Source organism: Neomonachus schauinslandi, chromosome 1 (genome assembly GCF_002201575.2).
Source record: "Neomonachus schauinslandi chromosome 1, ASM220157v2, whole genome shotgun sequence".
NCBI lineage: Eukaryota > Metazoa > Chordata > Mammalia > Carnivora > Phocidae > Neomonachus > Neomonachus schauinslandi.
In genome coordinates this window covers 83,519,597-83,533,971 of record NC_058403.1, presented here as the reverse complement: position 1 = coordinate 83,533,971, position 14,375 = coordinate 83,519,597, and the positions used below count along the sequence as shown (strand labels likewise).

The window sequence follows — 14,375 nt, the reverse complement described above, 5'->3', positions numbered from 1 at the left end:
GGATGCCTCCATCTTCCTAGATCTGTTTTGATTCCTTTAAACTATGTTAGTTTCTCAATCTTAAAATGTTAAAATCTAAGAACAGAATAGCTTGGTTTAAAGAAAATAATTTTTTGTGTATTTCCACTGCTGTATTATAGCAATTGTTCCCAAAAGCTGGTTCAAGGGCACCAGAGTTTCTGTTTCAGTAGATTTGAGGGGGCCTTATGGCAAGCTCCCGGGTGACTCTGATGCACATTTAAGTCTGGGAACCCCTTATTTATTAACCAGAAGAATGTAAAAAGAGATTTTATAATGGGACATCTCGAGATTTGCCATACCAGAGGTTTAGGTAGATGGAGTATGTAGTCTCAGTTTTCATGACAACTTATTCTCATAAAGAGTTGGTCCAGAGCACACATATTTGGTGAACTTCTCTTCTGTTCAGAATACTCGGCAGGAATCTGAGGACATTAAAAAGAAGATAGCATGAATACAAAATAGAATGTACTCATAATGTCCAGAGAAAATGAGATTTGTTAGATAGATATTTGTGAAGTGGAACATGTTTCAAAGCTAATCACAGCCAGTGGGAAAAGGAGAGTGGTATCACAGGATGCTTCCTGCTAGGGCCCCTCACCTGCATGCCCCTGCATTTCTTGCTCCTCTTCATGGGAACCACATGTTGCAGTAGGAATGTACCTTGGACTTGGCATGAGACACCTTTGTTTGGAAGCCTGCTTTGCCCCTTGCCAGCTGAGTGGCCCTCAGAAAGTTCCTTAACCTTTCTGAGCCTGAAATTCTTGTCTGGTTAAACATAATAACACGAGCATGAAGAGTATTTTGACAATGTAAACATGAAATGATATTTATAATTAACTCCGAAAGGAGCAGTTTCCAGTATGCTCACTTTCTAATGAATATTTGTGAAATACAAACATTAAAAATGTTTAAAAATGATTGATTTTAGATATTCTCCTATTGTTTGGGTGTGATGTGTATTTAACTTGATGTCTTTTAGCAGTGGTTCCTAAAAGCTGCTTTAAGGGTACCAGAAATTCTGGCTTGGTAGACCTGGACTGGGACCTTTTAACTTATCCTTTTTATTAATGAATACAAACATTTCACACTCTTATTTAATGTTATATGAAATTTACAGATAAATTAAATTCATGACTAAATATTAGTGATTGGTTCTGGAATATGCATTAAAAATTATACCTCCCATTCTTTTCCCACTGAAAATTGCTGAACTTTAAGTTTGACTTTTTTTTTGCAAAAATATTTGCATTTTTAAAGTCTTTAATGAATTATTTCCTTTCATTCACATTTATTCCTTTTAGCTAAGCTAAAAATGTGACCTTTTAATTGACAATTTAAATACCTATCTTTAATTCTTTTGTTCTAAAAGAGATGGTTTTGATTTTATTATAAAAGCTTGTGTGCTTTTAAAATCTTCATTCTTACTATTCCCTTCATCTTATGAGGCCTCTTAGAAACAACAGGTGTTTCTTTGTGGTGAGATTTGACTTAATTAAAATTGAATGAAATGAGAGGAAGGAACCTTGTTCTGGTAGGTTTGTTGCCCTCAGGAAGCTCTTTAGTAAGCATTGTAATGAACCTCCTTCTAGTTGATGAATGAACAGATCTTATCTTTATTTAGAGACTTTGCTAGATGGGAAGAGTAATATTGAAAGGTTTTTCTTTAAACAAGATCTTAGAGCTAAAAAGACTAATTTCAGTGATCTTCTCCCATTGACTTAGGGTTTAAATTTATGAGTACTCTACCACCATTTTTCACAGTCAGTGTTTTCCTGACTCTAGACTTAAGGCTTAGTTCTGTCATCTGTTTGAGGTCTCCATCAACCTGTTAATGACTTAACAATTTTAAGCTTACATTTAAGTGCATGTCTTAAAATATGAATAATTTCCTAATTTTCATTTTAAAAGCCCAATTGCAGAGCCTTTAGTGGTCCTTACCTCCCTCAGGTGGCAGGGCAGAGGTTTTCAATTCCATTCTGCCTAAAATTGCTTGCTTCTTTCCCTCTTGATCCCTTTTGTGTGCTTGGTCATTTCCAATACATTTGCAAGTTGTTTGCTTTCTTGGTTTTTGTCCCTTTCTCTCCACTAGAATGTGAACACCATGAGATCAGAGACTTTTGTTCACTACTTTATCCCCATGTATAAAACAATGGTTGGTACTCAAAAATAATTTGTTGAATATATGTTTGTTTGTTTATTTATTTATAACTGGGCACACCTGTGTCCTAGGTAGTCTCCTTATTTTTTTTACTTGATTTTTTTTCCTTTATAATCTGGAAATCTTCCTTATTTTTAAGAGCCTTACCATCTACTAGGGATTGCTAAATTTCTGATTTTTATCTGCATGTAAAGGTCAGAAGGAAGCCCTACCGGGTGGAGTATTACCAAGGGCACTTCACTGTGGCTGCAAAAACCTCTGCTCACCCTCACCTTCTCCTCTACTTAATTGCTCTTTTCTGCTAGGTTTCTCAGCTTTGTTGTTTATGTTGCCTGTGAATGCTGACAGAAAACGTGTGATTCCTGGGTCAAAGACAAGGGATGGTTTATTACTTATGAAAATAGCAATAACCAGAGTATCATCATTTTCTTTTGCCATTTCCTCAAATCCCAGTTCCCACATGGTGATATGACAAGTAGTCAGGTGACACCTGCACACATAATGGGTTATATTATAGCAGAGGAATCCTAAGGTTAGGGAATCCAAACCTTTTATAATGGGCTACAAACATATTTGTCCTTTACCCCAAAGGGAGACAATCTTTGTAATACTGGGCAGTAAACAAATCCACCCTTTGCTGTGGAGGAAGACACTATCTCTATCTACCAAGGCTATTCACTACACAAACGTCCTTGAAAAGATGTCCCAAACAAGAGCAATCAGTGCTTTTACTCTCAAGAACAAATAAAACAATCAGAACCAATCCTGTAAACTATCAAGGTTTATCTTATAAAGCTAGGTGACTTTCTTTTTAATTTTTTTAAAGATTTTATTTATTTGAAAGAGAGAGAGATAGCGAGAGAGAGCATGAGCAGGGAGGAGAGGGAGAAGCAGGCTCCCTGTGAGCAGGGAGCTCAACACAGGGCTCAATCCCAGGACCCTCAGATCATGACCTGAGCCAAAGGTAGATGCTTAACCAGCTGAGCCACCCAGGTACCCCTTTCTTCTTAATTTTCTATATTGTCCTTTCTACTTAGCCTTAATGATTAATGATTGTATTAATGATTTTCACAGAATTCTTCCTGTGAAGAGGAAGTCTAGGGCAGTTTTACTACTCATAACAACTTTGGCCAGTGAGTTGAAGCTTATCTGAATACAGAGCCAAAAAATAGTATTGTTTACAATTGTTCCTTCAGGGAGCAGAGTGGGGATAGTTTCCCCCAGAAGGATAGCTAGCACTTTTTTCATGCTAGGCCAGCAGTAGGCTTGAATATGCCATTTCCATTTGACATGAGAAGGTTGGTAGGCCTTTTGCCCTGTGTTAGTCATTAAGTCTGAGTTGACCCACCTTCAAAATGGGAATATCAGGCTGGTGAGTCAGAGACCTCCATGGGTCAGAAGTTCAGTTTTTACAAAATCCTAATGGCAAGCTAATAGCAGCATTTCAGAAGGAGTACACCTGGTATCTGTGTCAAGGAGGCAAGAAGTCCAAAACTCTAGGAGACACCTATGGGTGTAGGCTGCCTCCCTTTGCTTGAGGCTCCAATAGGCAAAATTAGTCACGGAGTCCCATAGCTCAATAGGTTCATTAGGGTGGTAGAGCTTCAAAGGTAGAGAATGTGTCCCAGCTTTTTTATTCCTTAATCTCAGTTTCTGGGTTGGGTGGAAACACAAGGTAAGGATATTTTCCTTTTTCTAGGGCCCTCAGGCTGAGTAAGTAAGATACACAGGGCCAAAACCAAGATGGGACCTAGGAATTTAGGCCACTTCTGACTTAAGTCTTAAATTAAAGGTGCAGAATAAATCATTGAGCTTATTTCAAGCCCATGCCATCAGGGTGAAAGAAAATACATGCATTGGGGCCCAACACCTCAGCCAGGAAGAAATAAGATGGCTTCATTGCCGGAAGTGTCTGCTCTCTCTCTTTCATGCAGACACCAGGAAAAGAATCATCTCAGTAAAACTCTTTTGGAGTGTGAATTTATGCAATAATTAACAAAAATTGTAGAAATGTATTAAATATGTGTATTGATATTTACTTTCATATTACCAGCAGGGAAATAACATTCCACAGATTGCATTTTGGAAATGGATTCATGAGCCTCTCGCTCATTTTAGACCTTTTAAATCTCCTAAATGGTATTTCAGTTATAAAAGTGCTTTCATCCTTCTTCCTTTGAATGGGTCAGAAGTTTACTGATGTATTATTTAAATGGCTTTCAAAAAACATTTCTGGAATTATCAACATTTCACTAGCCAGAAGCGTACTCACAACCAATTTCTGGATAAGCAATGTTATTGTCACACTATTTCCCATGTCATTCATGTCAGAGAGGGTCCAGTTTCATCATCAGCCTCCCTTCCCCAGCTTCACTTAATTAACTTTTGCTGATGTCTGGTAAATCTCTATCCTCAGCCATGGTTCTCTCATGAGATCCAGACCTTCCTATCCAACTACTTACCAGACATTTACATCAATCAGAGCAAGTATCTCAGAAGTGGCCTTAATAAAAAAATAATATATATTTCTCCACCTCTTCCATCCCCAAATCTGCTCCTTCCCCATTCCCCCTTTTCATAGGCATCCACTCTGTTACCCACATCAGAAGTTGGGTGGTTAAAGCACTTCCCATGTCCAGATTGATCAGTGATTCTTGCTAGCCCTGCCTCCTGATAATGTCTTACATCTGTCCCTTCCTTGTCATTCCCGTGGCCCTTCCTTAAATTCACACTCTTATCTGAACTCTCTGATAAACTGCTGGGATTGCTTGTCCCCATTCTATTATCTGCGTATTATCTATTATAACAAGGGATCTTTCTAAATATATCGTTGATCATTTTATTCCCTACTTAAAATTCTTCAATTTGACTTCATATCAGCTGAAGGATTAGACTTCAACTCCTGGCATCGAACGACTGGCCCTTGTTTACCTTTCCAGTTTATGTGCTACTATGGTGCCTAATATTGAACTTTTTTTCTTGTTCACTCAGTACACAATTTGTTTGAAATGGAGTTTGACTTGTGAGACCAGGATACTAATTTATGTCTTTCCATTTTATTTATTTATTTGTTTGTTCATTTATTTATTTTTAAAGACTTTATTTGAGAGGGAGAGAGAGCACAAGTGGGGGGACAAAGGAAGAGGGAGAAGCAGACTCCCCGCTGAGCAGGGAGCCTGATGAGGGACTGGATCCCAGGACCCTGGGATCATGACCTGAGCTGAAGGCAGATGCTTAACTGCTTAACTGACTGAGCCATCCACCCACCCGTTTCTCCATTTTAAATGGAGAAATGGGAGATGATTCAGCAGTAATTTGAAATGATTCTAAAGTCTGGAAAAAGAACCTACGATAAAAATAAGTGCATTTTTTAGAACTTAATACAGGACATGTATCCTGAAAAAGAATTTTTTCCTGTTTTTTGTATGCATTTTTATGAAAAATATTGCTAAGGTATAACCTTATTGTTTGAAATGAGTATCTTTGAATAAAATGGCAAAAAATTGGGATTATCCTTCCTAGGAAATTCAAAATCTATGATTATCAACCCTGAGGAAAGTTTAATGATTTAAGGCAGCTTAGTTTTGTTGGAAGTATAAAACATGATTTGATAAGGATTTATAAAAAGATTTATCAAAAGAAATTTATAAAGTTTAGGTATGTCCTAGGATTTCTTAATTAGGACTTGACTAATTTAGATGTCCCTTATAGTTAGCCTAATAAAAATCTTAATTTCTAAGTTCATGTGGAATTTTATTTGGTTCAAAATCTCAAAAATAACTCAAGTGATTCTTTAAAAATGTATTTGAATGTGTGAAACACTAAAACATGTTTCAAAATAAAAATATATAAAAACTTATACAATGAAGTCTCTCTCTACCCTGGGTTCCATGTGTTCAGCCTTCTTTACCCAGCTCCATAATCAGGAAACCAGGAATATCAGTTTCTTATGCATCTTTCCAGGGCTCCTTTATGTATATACAAGTAAATACAAATATGTATTTTTATTTTTATCCATTTCTAATGCAAATGATAGCATAATATATACATGGTGTTCTACATCTGGTGTTGACATACTTTCTGTGCAGAAAACTTAGGAACTAAATTATAAATGGAGGGTTTCATAGAGGTATTAAAGATTTCTTGGATATGTGTTCTTAATACGCACTTATCTACTTAAGGATTATCTGAAGCAAATACTGAATCTGAAGTTGGACTCCTCTAGCTCCTGAGCAGGCTTCTAAGACTTCCCCTCCCACCACTTGCTTATATTTCTTGAATAGAGATTAATCTAATATTAGGCTACAGACAAAACTGAAAAGGTAAAACTACAACTAAGAACAGCAATTAATAACAGATTTCTGGCATTAAATATGAATGAAATTTATATTATCTGTGACAGTGTAATGGTGGATATAAATAAGAATATTTATTCTAATCATATCAGGATAACTTTCTACAAAAGTAGGCCATAATCTGCATACTCCTGCTCTTGCCACCCATCTCCATCTCCCCACTGACCCCAAGCCTGTGCTACTGTTGAGGACTTTCATGTAGAGTTCACCCAGAACTACCCCAGGCACCCTCCTAGTCATCTGCCCTGGGGCAAGGATCCAGAGTAGGTCATAGGAATTAGTACAGGGTGGAGAAGGGGGCTCTGGATTTGGCATCTAAAATGTGGATTCAAGTTCTGGTTCCTGTCTCTTATTAGCTGGTAACCGTGTCAAATATTTAACTTTAAAAAAAATTGAAGTACAGTTGACACGCAATACATTAGTTTCAGATGTTCAGCATAGTGATTTGGTAAGTTTATATTATAAAGCTTTTAAAGAATTTTGTAGGGACCCAATATTTTTATCTATGAATGAGGCTGATAATTTCTACACTGGAAGGTAGTGGATAATACCAAACATAGAATGTGAAAATGCCTCATGACCAGCACACTGCTATATGAATGTTTTTGCGACCGTGACTTCATTGGGATTTCTGAGGAGAAGCAGGTTTTCCAACTAGCTCTGTAGATGTTTATGTCCAGGGGAATAAGAAATTTTCAGGAAAATCAACCTGAGGGTTTGCTGTTAGAGTTTTGTTTTGAGGTTAGTAATTGTTTTGTTGTCCTTTAGTTTTTATCTTGGGCATGTCTTGCTCACTCTAACAAACTTTTGTTTGTATTTTGGTGGCAAATTTACCTTGTTTAGTGGGTTTTGACTTAGAATAGCTTTTTACAGTTACTCAAAAATGTTTAGGTTGCTTCCAAAGGCTACTCTTCCTGTAAGGCATGATGTGAAACCCTGGGTGTGCCAATGGGACCTCTTTAGTTCATTGGGATCCTCTCCTCTCTACTTGACAAACTCAGTCATCTGAGTCACAGCTTCTCCCACTTGAGTGTGCATTAGCATCACCTGGAAGACTGTTAAAATAGTGATTGCTCACTATTTCATTTTGGTATGTCTGGGGTGGAGTACCGAGAATTTATATTTCTAATGGGTTCCTAGGTGATGCTGACGCTAATGCTAATGGTTTAGAGACCATATTTTAAGAACCACTGATCTAAAACCTAGGGCACAGTTTCTTAAGGTATGTTTCAAAGAACTGCCTTGTTCAGAAACATCTGAGCCTTTGGTTTCCACCCCAATCTCAAGGAGTCAGATTCTCTGGGATTTGGGAGCTACAGGTTCCATCTCAGAGGTGATTCTTATGCATCTTAATGTCTGAGAACCACTGATTTAAATATAACAATTGTCAACTCTAGCTGCACATTAGAATTATGTGAAGAGTTAAAAACCTACTGATACTACCTTTCCCTTGACCCCAAATTCTATTTCAAATGGTCTTCAGTGGGGCCCTAGCACCTTCGGTGATCCTAATGTGCAACGAGGGCTATGGACTAATGACAGGAAGGGCTGAGTTCATCATTTTATGTCTTAGGGTATTAATCTGTGGGAACTGACCTGGGTCTTCTCGGGATTCAAGATTGTTGGGAGATGCAGCCCAAAGTTGTGGCAAACTTCATCTAAGGCTAAGACTGGTAGTCAACCAGAGCCACAGGGTAAGTTGAAAAGAACTCTGAAGAGAGTGCTTTATCTATGTTTGTAGCTATGTTTATAATTGATACTGCAAGCTGTGAATCTAATAGTACTTTGCTAATGATATTTTGCTTAGTCTGAGATTTATTTAAGGGCATTTGTCTTATTCTCCATCAACTAGTGATGGGTCTGGTAGCTCTGTGTATCTTAGGCACTCTTGTATGAAGACTCTTAGATTTATTTTGTACAGTAGCAGACAGAAGATTTAGGTGGTCAGATTTCAGTTTAATATAACAGGAGAGCTATGAGGAAGGAGTTTTAAGCAGAGACTGAAAATTAAGGATGGGCAGAGATGTTGTAGAAGGAAAAGCAAACACAGGAAGTGATCATGTTTAACCCGTAAGAGGGTAGGATTCTGAGTCCATGAGGGTGTAGGGAGCAGTAAGGGGTCAGGATAGCTCTGACTGGATTCTCCTGAACTTTTCAGGACACTTGGAACCTGCTCTTAAAGACACTCTGAACTTCTAGCTGCTTCCTTAGCCTTGGAGATCTGGAGTACTTCCCGAGGGTCTTAGAACATGAAGCAAGTAGTGCTTAGGTGGGTGCACTGAGTTGCAGCTTCTCTAGACAATATCTTGGAACCCCTGAGGCATCCTGTCCCTGCCCAGATTTCACTAGGGCTCCAAGTTTGGAGCTCTGAAGCATATGGCATTAATGAAGTTCTCTGCCTATCTACTTTGGAGGCAGCAGTCCTGACCCAATGAGCTATATGACCCAAAGTTCAAGTTGTGTGATCTGGGAAAGTCATGCTGTGAGCTCAGCACCTTATCCTGCAACTGTGCCACCAAGTCACAGGCTGTTTGAGGCCCAGTGAGACTGTGGACATAAAGACATGAACATAAAGGTAAACATGGGGTGATCCTCAAGAACAGATGTTTTTGTGCCTAACAAATGCTATTCCAGGTATGCATTTCAAGGTAGGTAGAGTTCAGGGCCATCCATAGGGGATAGAGGGCTCTGTGTGTCTGTCACATCATTATTGAATCAGTGCAGAAAGTAGTGTTTTTTCTCTTCAGTCTGTGGGGATTTTTTCCAGCATAGATTTTATATGTCTGGTCCTGACAGGAATCCACACTGTTCACCTGGCAACCTTGACTGCAACACATGCAGTGTTTTTGGAATTCCAGCAAATGAAATCAACATTTTTCAGTGGGTGTTTCTCCCTGCTTTGTGTGTTTGCTGTAGCTGCACTCCCTTCTCACTTGACACATGCTGGTTTCTCCACATTAGTGGACTTTTCCAGGCCTCTTCTCTTTACACTGGCCCTTTACACAGTCATTTAAAACAGTTATTCAATTTCATTACTCTGCTCTCACAGCTATGGTAAAAGCTCGAAAGGGAGCCTGGTTACACTGAATTTTGTGCTTGCTTCCTAATTCCTAGAATGACACCTCCACTCCTTCTCATCTCTGCTCCTACTACTATTTACCTGAACTTGCTTTCTGTTGCAGGAGGATAAGTGGAACACCAAAGGTCAAATATTCCAGGTAGAGTCAGTCTGTTCAGTATAATAATTTTTCAATTAATGGCCTACTATTTGTAAATATCATTGCAAAGAAAATTGAGACCATTCATTTTCTTTCATTTTCTCTAAAACCTCTTTTGTGTTACAACAAACATTTTCCATTTCTTAGTGCTTTATAATTTTGATTGATTTTGATTATATATTTGTAGTTTTTTTTTTTCTAAAAAGAAATGCAAAGCCCTTAAACATTTTTTTTTCTTTTTTGTTCAGGGAGTCTCTGAAGTAGTCATACTCACATATAAATGAATGAAATAACTGAGAATGATTGTCCCAGGTGGGAGGCCACTGGAATTTCTTGCTCTTCCAACTCCCTCTACTTGCCTTTCCATCTACCACTATACACCCCGAAGTTACTTGTGGACCTTTCCCACCCTATGGGAGGTCAGCTCCTGCTTCCTGATCTAACTTTAATGCAATCCAGGGTAGGGTTTGGTGAGGGATGGAGGCATGGTCAGTCTGACAGTAGCAAGGAGAAGAGGAAGAGGAGGCACCCGAGCTGCCTTATTCTGAGCCTCTCTTTCCACAAAGCCCTCTTCCTGGAAGCCCCTACTCCAGCATTGCCAGAACGAGGGACATCTGGGGCTTTGAGGACTTGCTTTCTAGTGTAGAAATTCTTACTTCATTCATTGTATCCCACATGGTCTATCAGTGACACCTAAGTAGGATATATCCTTGTGGATTTAGGTCTCTGTGACCTAAATGGTGACATCCATGACCTCCATGGATGGTCTTCGGGAAGTCCAGAGACCCACTGAAACTATATATCAGAATTTTTTTGAATGTGCATACATATACATTCCTGAGAATGTACATTTTCCTGGGGAGAGAGTCCATAGTTTTATCAGATTCCCAATGAACTATATGACCCAAAGATATTTTAAAAGGTTAAGAAATAACCACTGATGTGGTAGTGGATAGCCTGGAGGCAGTGTTTAGTACAACAGCAAATATTTTTGATCATCTACAATATGCCAGCTACTGTTCTAGGCTCTTGGTATATCAGTGAACAAAATACCCTCCAAAATCCTTACCTCATGAGGTTTACATTTCAGCTGGGGTGGTGATGGTGGGGGAGACAGCAAACAGTATAACACATTATATACTATATTAGAGGGTAAGTGGCATGGGAAAATATAGCAGAGTAAGGGAGATCAGGGATCTGATGGGGGAAGTGGTGCTATGATTTCAGGTGGACCTCACTGAGAAAGTGATACTTAGTGAAATCTTGAAGAGGGAAGGAATCATATGGATATCTGATGGAGGAGTGTGCCAGGCAGAGGGCATAGCTAGTACAGTAACTTTAAGGTAGGCATTAACTTCACATGTTTAGAGTGGTGGAATGGATCAAATGAGGGAGAGTGGCAGTGAGTCGGAGGGTAATGGGTGTGTGTGTGTGTGTGTGTGTGTGCATGTATGTGTGTGTATGCACACACATGCAAAAGGCAGGGTCCTATAGGTCTTTCTGGGCATGACTTTGGGGGAACCCTTGAAGAGTTTTGAGCAGAGGAGAGAATAACCTGACTTAGGTTATAAGAGGATCACTTTAGCTGATGTGTTAAAAACAGACTATAGGGGGCAAGGGCAAGAACAGAGAAACCAGGCTTCCTGGTAATCATTTAGGAGAGAGAATGATGGAGTGGATCATGGTGGTTGTAGCAGGATATTGGGAACTGGTTGTATTTTGAATATATTTGGAGGTGGAGCCAACAAGATTTGCTGACAGATCAGAGGTTGTTTGTTAAAGAAAGAGAGGGTCAACGGACTAGAAGGTGTTTGGTCTGAGCTACTGAAATGGTAAAGTTCATGGGAAAAGCTGGGGATTTTAACTCAGACAGGACTCAGATCACAGCTCTGCTACTTATTGGTTGTGTTGTGACTTGGCTCATGGGCAATTAATTTAGCCTCTCTGACTCTCAGTGTTTTCATCTGCAGACTGGGGACAATCATTCCTTTATTATAGGGATGGTATGAGGAATTACTCTAATGTGCCTGGTGTATAGTGAATTCAACAGATGCTTATCCCTTTCCCCAATCTTCTTTTAGGAAGGAAAGAAGAAAGAAGAGAGACAGAAGATGTGGCTGGGTCGTGGTCCCATCTTTGATGTTCTCTTAATAGGATTCTGTCTTTTGGCTCCATTGTTTAAATCTGTCCTATAGTCTTTGAATGTTCATCTTTTCATCAGCCTCCCGTTTTCTTCTGTAGGGTGCCTGGGGCTACTAACTTGGGGTTCAATTTAGATATCATTTTTATTTCTTTAATACATTATTTTATTGTTATTTACATTAAAAAACCTATTCCTTGTAGTGAAGAAGGAATTCTTTTCTGATGCAATCCATTATCTATGTATACTGTTTTCAAACAAGCCTACCCCATGGGTTTTGTGGGTTTTAATGATTAGGTTATTGGTGTATTGAACATTTTTATGTTATGCAGAAGTACTTGATGCATTGTTATGCAGGTATTTAAGAATTACTTACTGAGGGATGCCTGGTTGGCTCAGTTGGTACAGCACGTGACTCATAATCTCAGGGTTGTGAGTTCAAGCCCCACACTGGACATGGATCCTTCTTAAAAAAAATGATTTACTGAAATTTGGGGTGATTTGTGAAGGTTTTATGGATGGGTTGGGGATGCATTATTATTTTTTCCATTTAAGGTAATGAAATATAGTCTACTACTACTTATTAGTTACTAAACATGCTTTCTGCCATGGCTAGGTTTCGGATATAAAGGATGCCAGAATTAGGAATTCAAAAATTGAGGGAGGAGTGAGTTTGAGCTATTGGGTTATAAGTATACATTTTGTTTCCTTGATTCAAAGACCCTCACTCCCAGCCATTTTAATGTTTCTGAAATTAGCATGTGTTTTGTAATCAATGTATACACTTAATATAGTATTTCCGGTAGTGTTTTGATATATTTCAATAAATGGCATTTACTTCTTTGTCCCAATTCAAAACCAATTGAAAAGTAAGAAACAATATGCAAGTAGAGAGTGAATCTATTAGTTTTATTGGTGGTAGATTGGATGACATAGCTTACTTTGAGTATTGTAAGTACTAACAGTTGCTAGGTTGATGTCTTCCACTAATCTGGGTGGAGGAAAAAGGAGACTGAGATCCAGTGCTCCATGACTGGGACTATGGCTAATTAGCTTAAATAAACTGAGAAATGTGGTTCAATGGTTCTGGTCCTCCAGTTGACTGACTCATACCACCTCCGGGTGAGAAGTGAAAGGCTGGCCACAAATCAGGGGTGTCCCAGTTTTCCTCCCTAGCATTATAGGTGCCACAGAATCACTCTGAGTGTCCTTAAGAGAATATGATAGCAACTCCCCTTTGATGGGGAAATGGGTTAGTGCCTCCTGGAGTCCCCGAGGTTAGCCAGTTTTGGGCAGAAAGGGTATTTAGTGGTCTTACTGTCTAGGAAAAGGGATGTAAGTCCTAATTTTCATGTTTTAAGTGTCTAAAAGGAGAGACTATCTAAAGAGGCTCTGGGAGAGAAGGTGGGGATGGCGAGTATTTGATTGTCTTTTCTGCCCTTTCGAAAATTAGTCTCAGTACTAAAATATATTTATCAGGAAATCTTATAGGCTTTTGTATGTGTATGTGTTTGGGGAGGGGATAGTGGTTGAAGGGGTGATGGGGGAAATACAAAGATATTTTATTATTTTTTAAATTTAAAATGAAGTTGCAAATAGGTGTGGCCTTAATTATTTTTCATTCTTTTTAAAATAGGAAATAATACTCTAACAGTACAAAAGAGAATAAAAATGAGTCTGCTTTTCCTTCAGAATGCCCCTCTCAAAGGCAACCATCATTACCAGGGTTTTGTGAATCCTTCCAGAGATGCTTATGCATTATAAATATTTTGTTTTGCACAAATGACTAATATCAAAGATGCTTCCAGAGAGATACCTTGGATGATCTTTAATAACCTTATAGACATGTATGATATATGAACTCAGTATCAGCTCTACTATTTGGTACTTGACTATAGGAAAAACCCTTTTTGTTAGGCATATAATTACAAAGCGATGACTTAAAATCTCTTAAAAAGAATCTAAGTATAATGGTTATTGGAGGTGGCATCAAAAAAAAAAAAGAGAAGAAAGTGGTATCATTTGTACTGTGTTTCAAAATGTATGTTGCAGATTTGTTTTTCCTACAGTGTCTCTGCAATATATGCTTCCATGGTTACCAGGTGATAGACATAGTGGAAATAAAAATGTATAGAGGACTGCAATGGAATTATTATTGCAGATTTCCTCTACAGAGGGACATCCATTGTCACCACTGTTTCCTTAGGGCAATTTGGGAACTCAGAGGCCTTGGATATAAAAGGTAGATATGTGCTTATTGGGTAACTGGTACTTTTCTAAGGATGTGTCCTTACCTACTTAGGAATTATGTTATACTGTTTTCAAAAACTGAATTTAAAAGGAAGGCAGTGAGTTAATTTCTAAGATAACATTTGCTGCATTTGCAAAGGTATAAATTCTGGCAGAAGTGCTGTGAGAATGGGGAAAAAACGCCGTTACATTAAAACAAAAATGTAGACCCTGTTCTTAAGAGCAAGTCAAGA

General features: G+C 38.5%; 1 non-coding gene across 1 annotated transcript; it reads left to right on the top strand.

Annotated features, from left to right (window-relative positions):
• The first annotated feature begins 12,276 nt into the window (after positions 1-12,276).
• Positions 12,277-12,349, top strand: TRNAM-CAU. The gene has a single exon. It is a non-coding gene; the product is annotated as a tRNA-Met (tRNA).
• Positions 12,350-14,375: the final 2,026 nt, after the last annotated feature.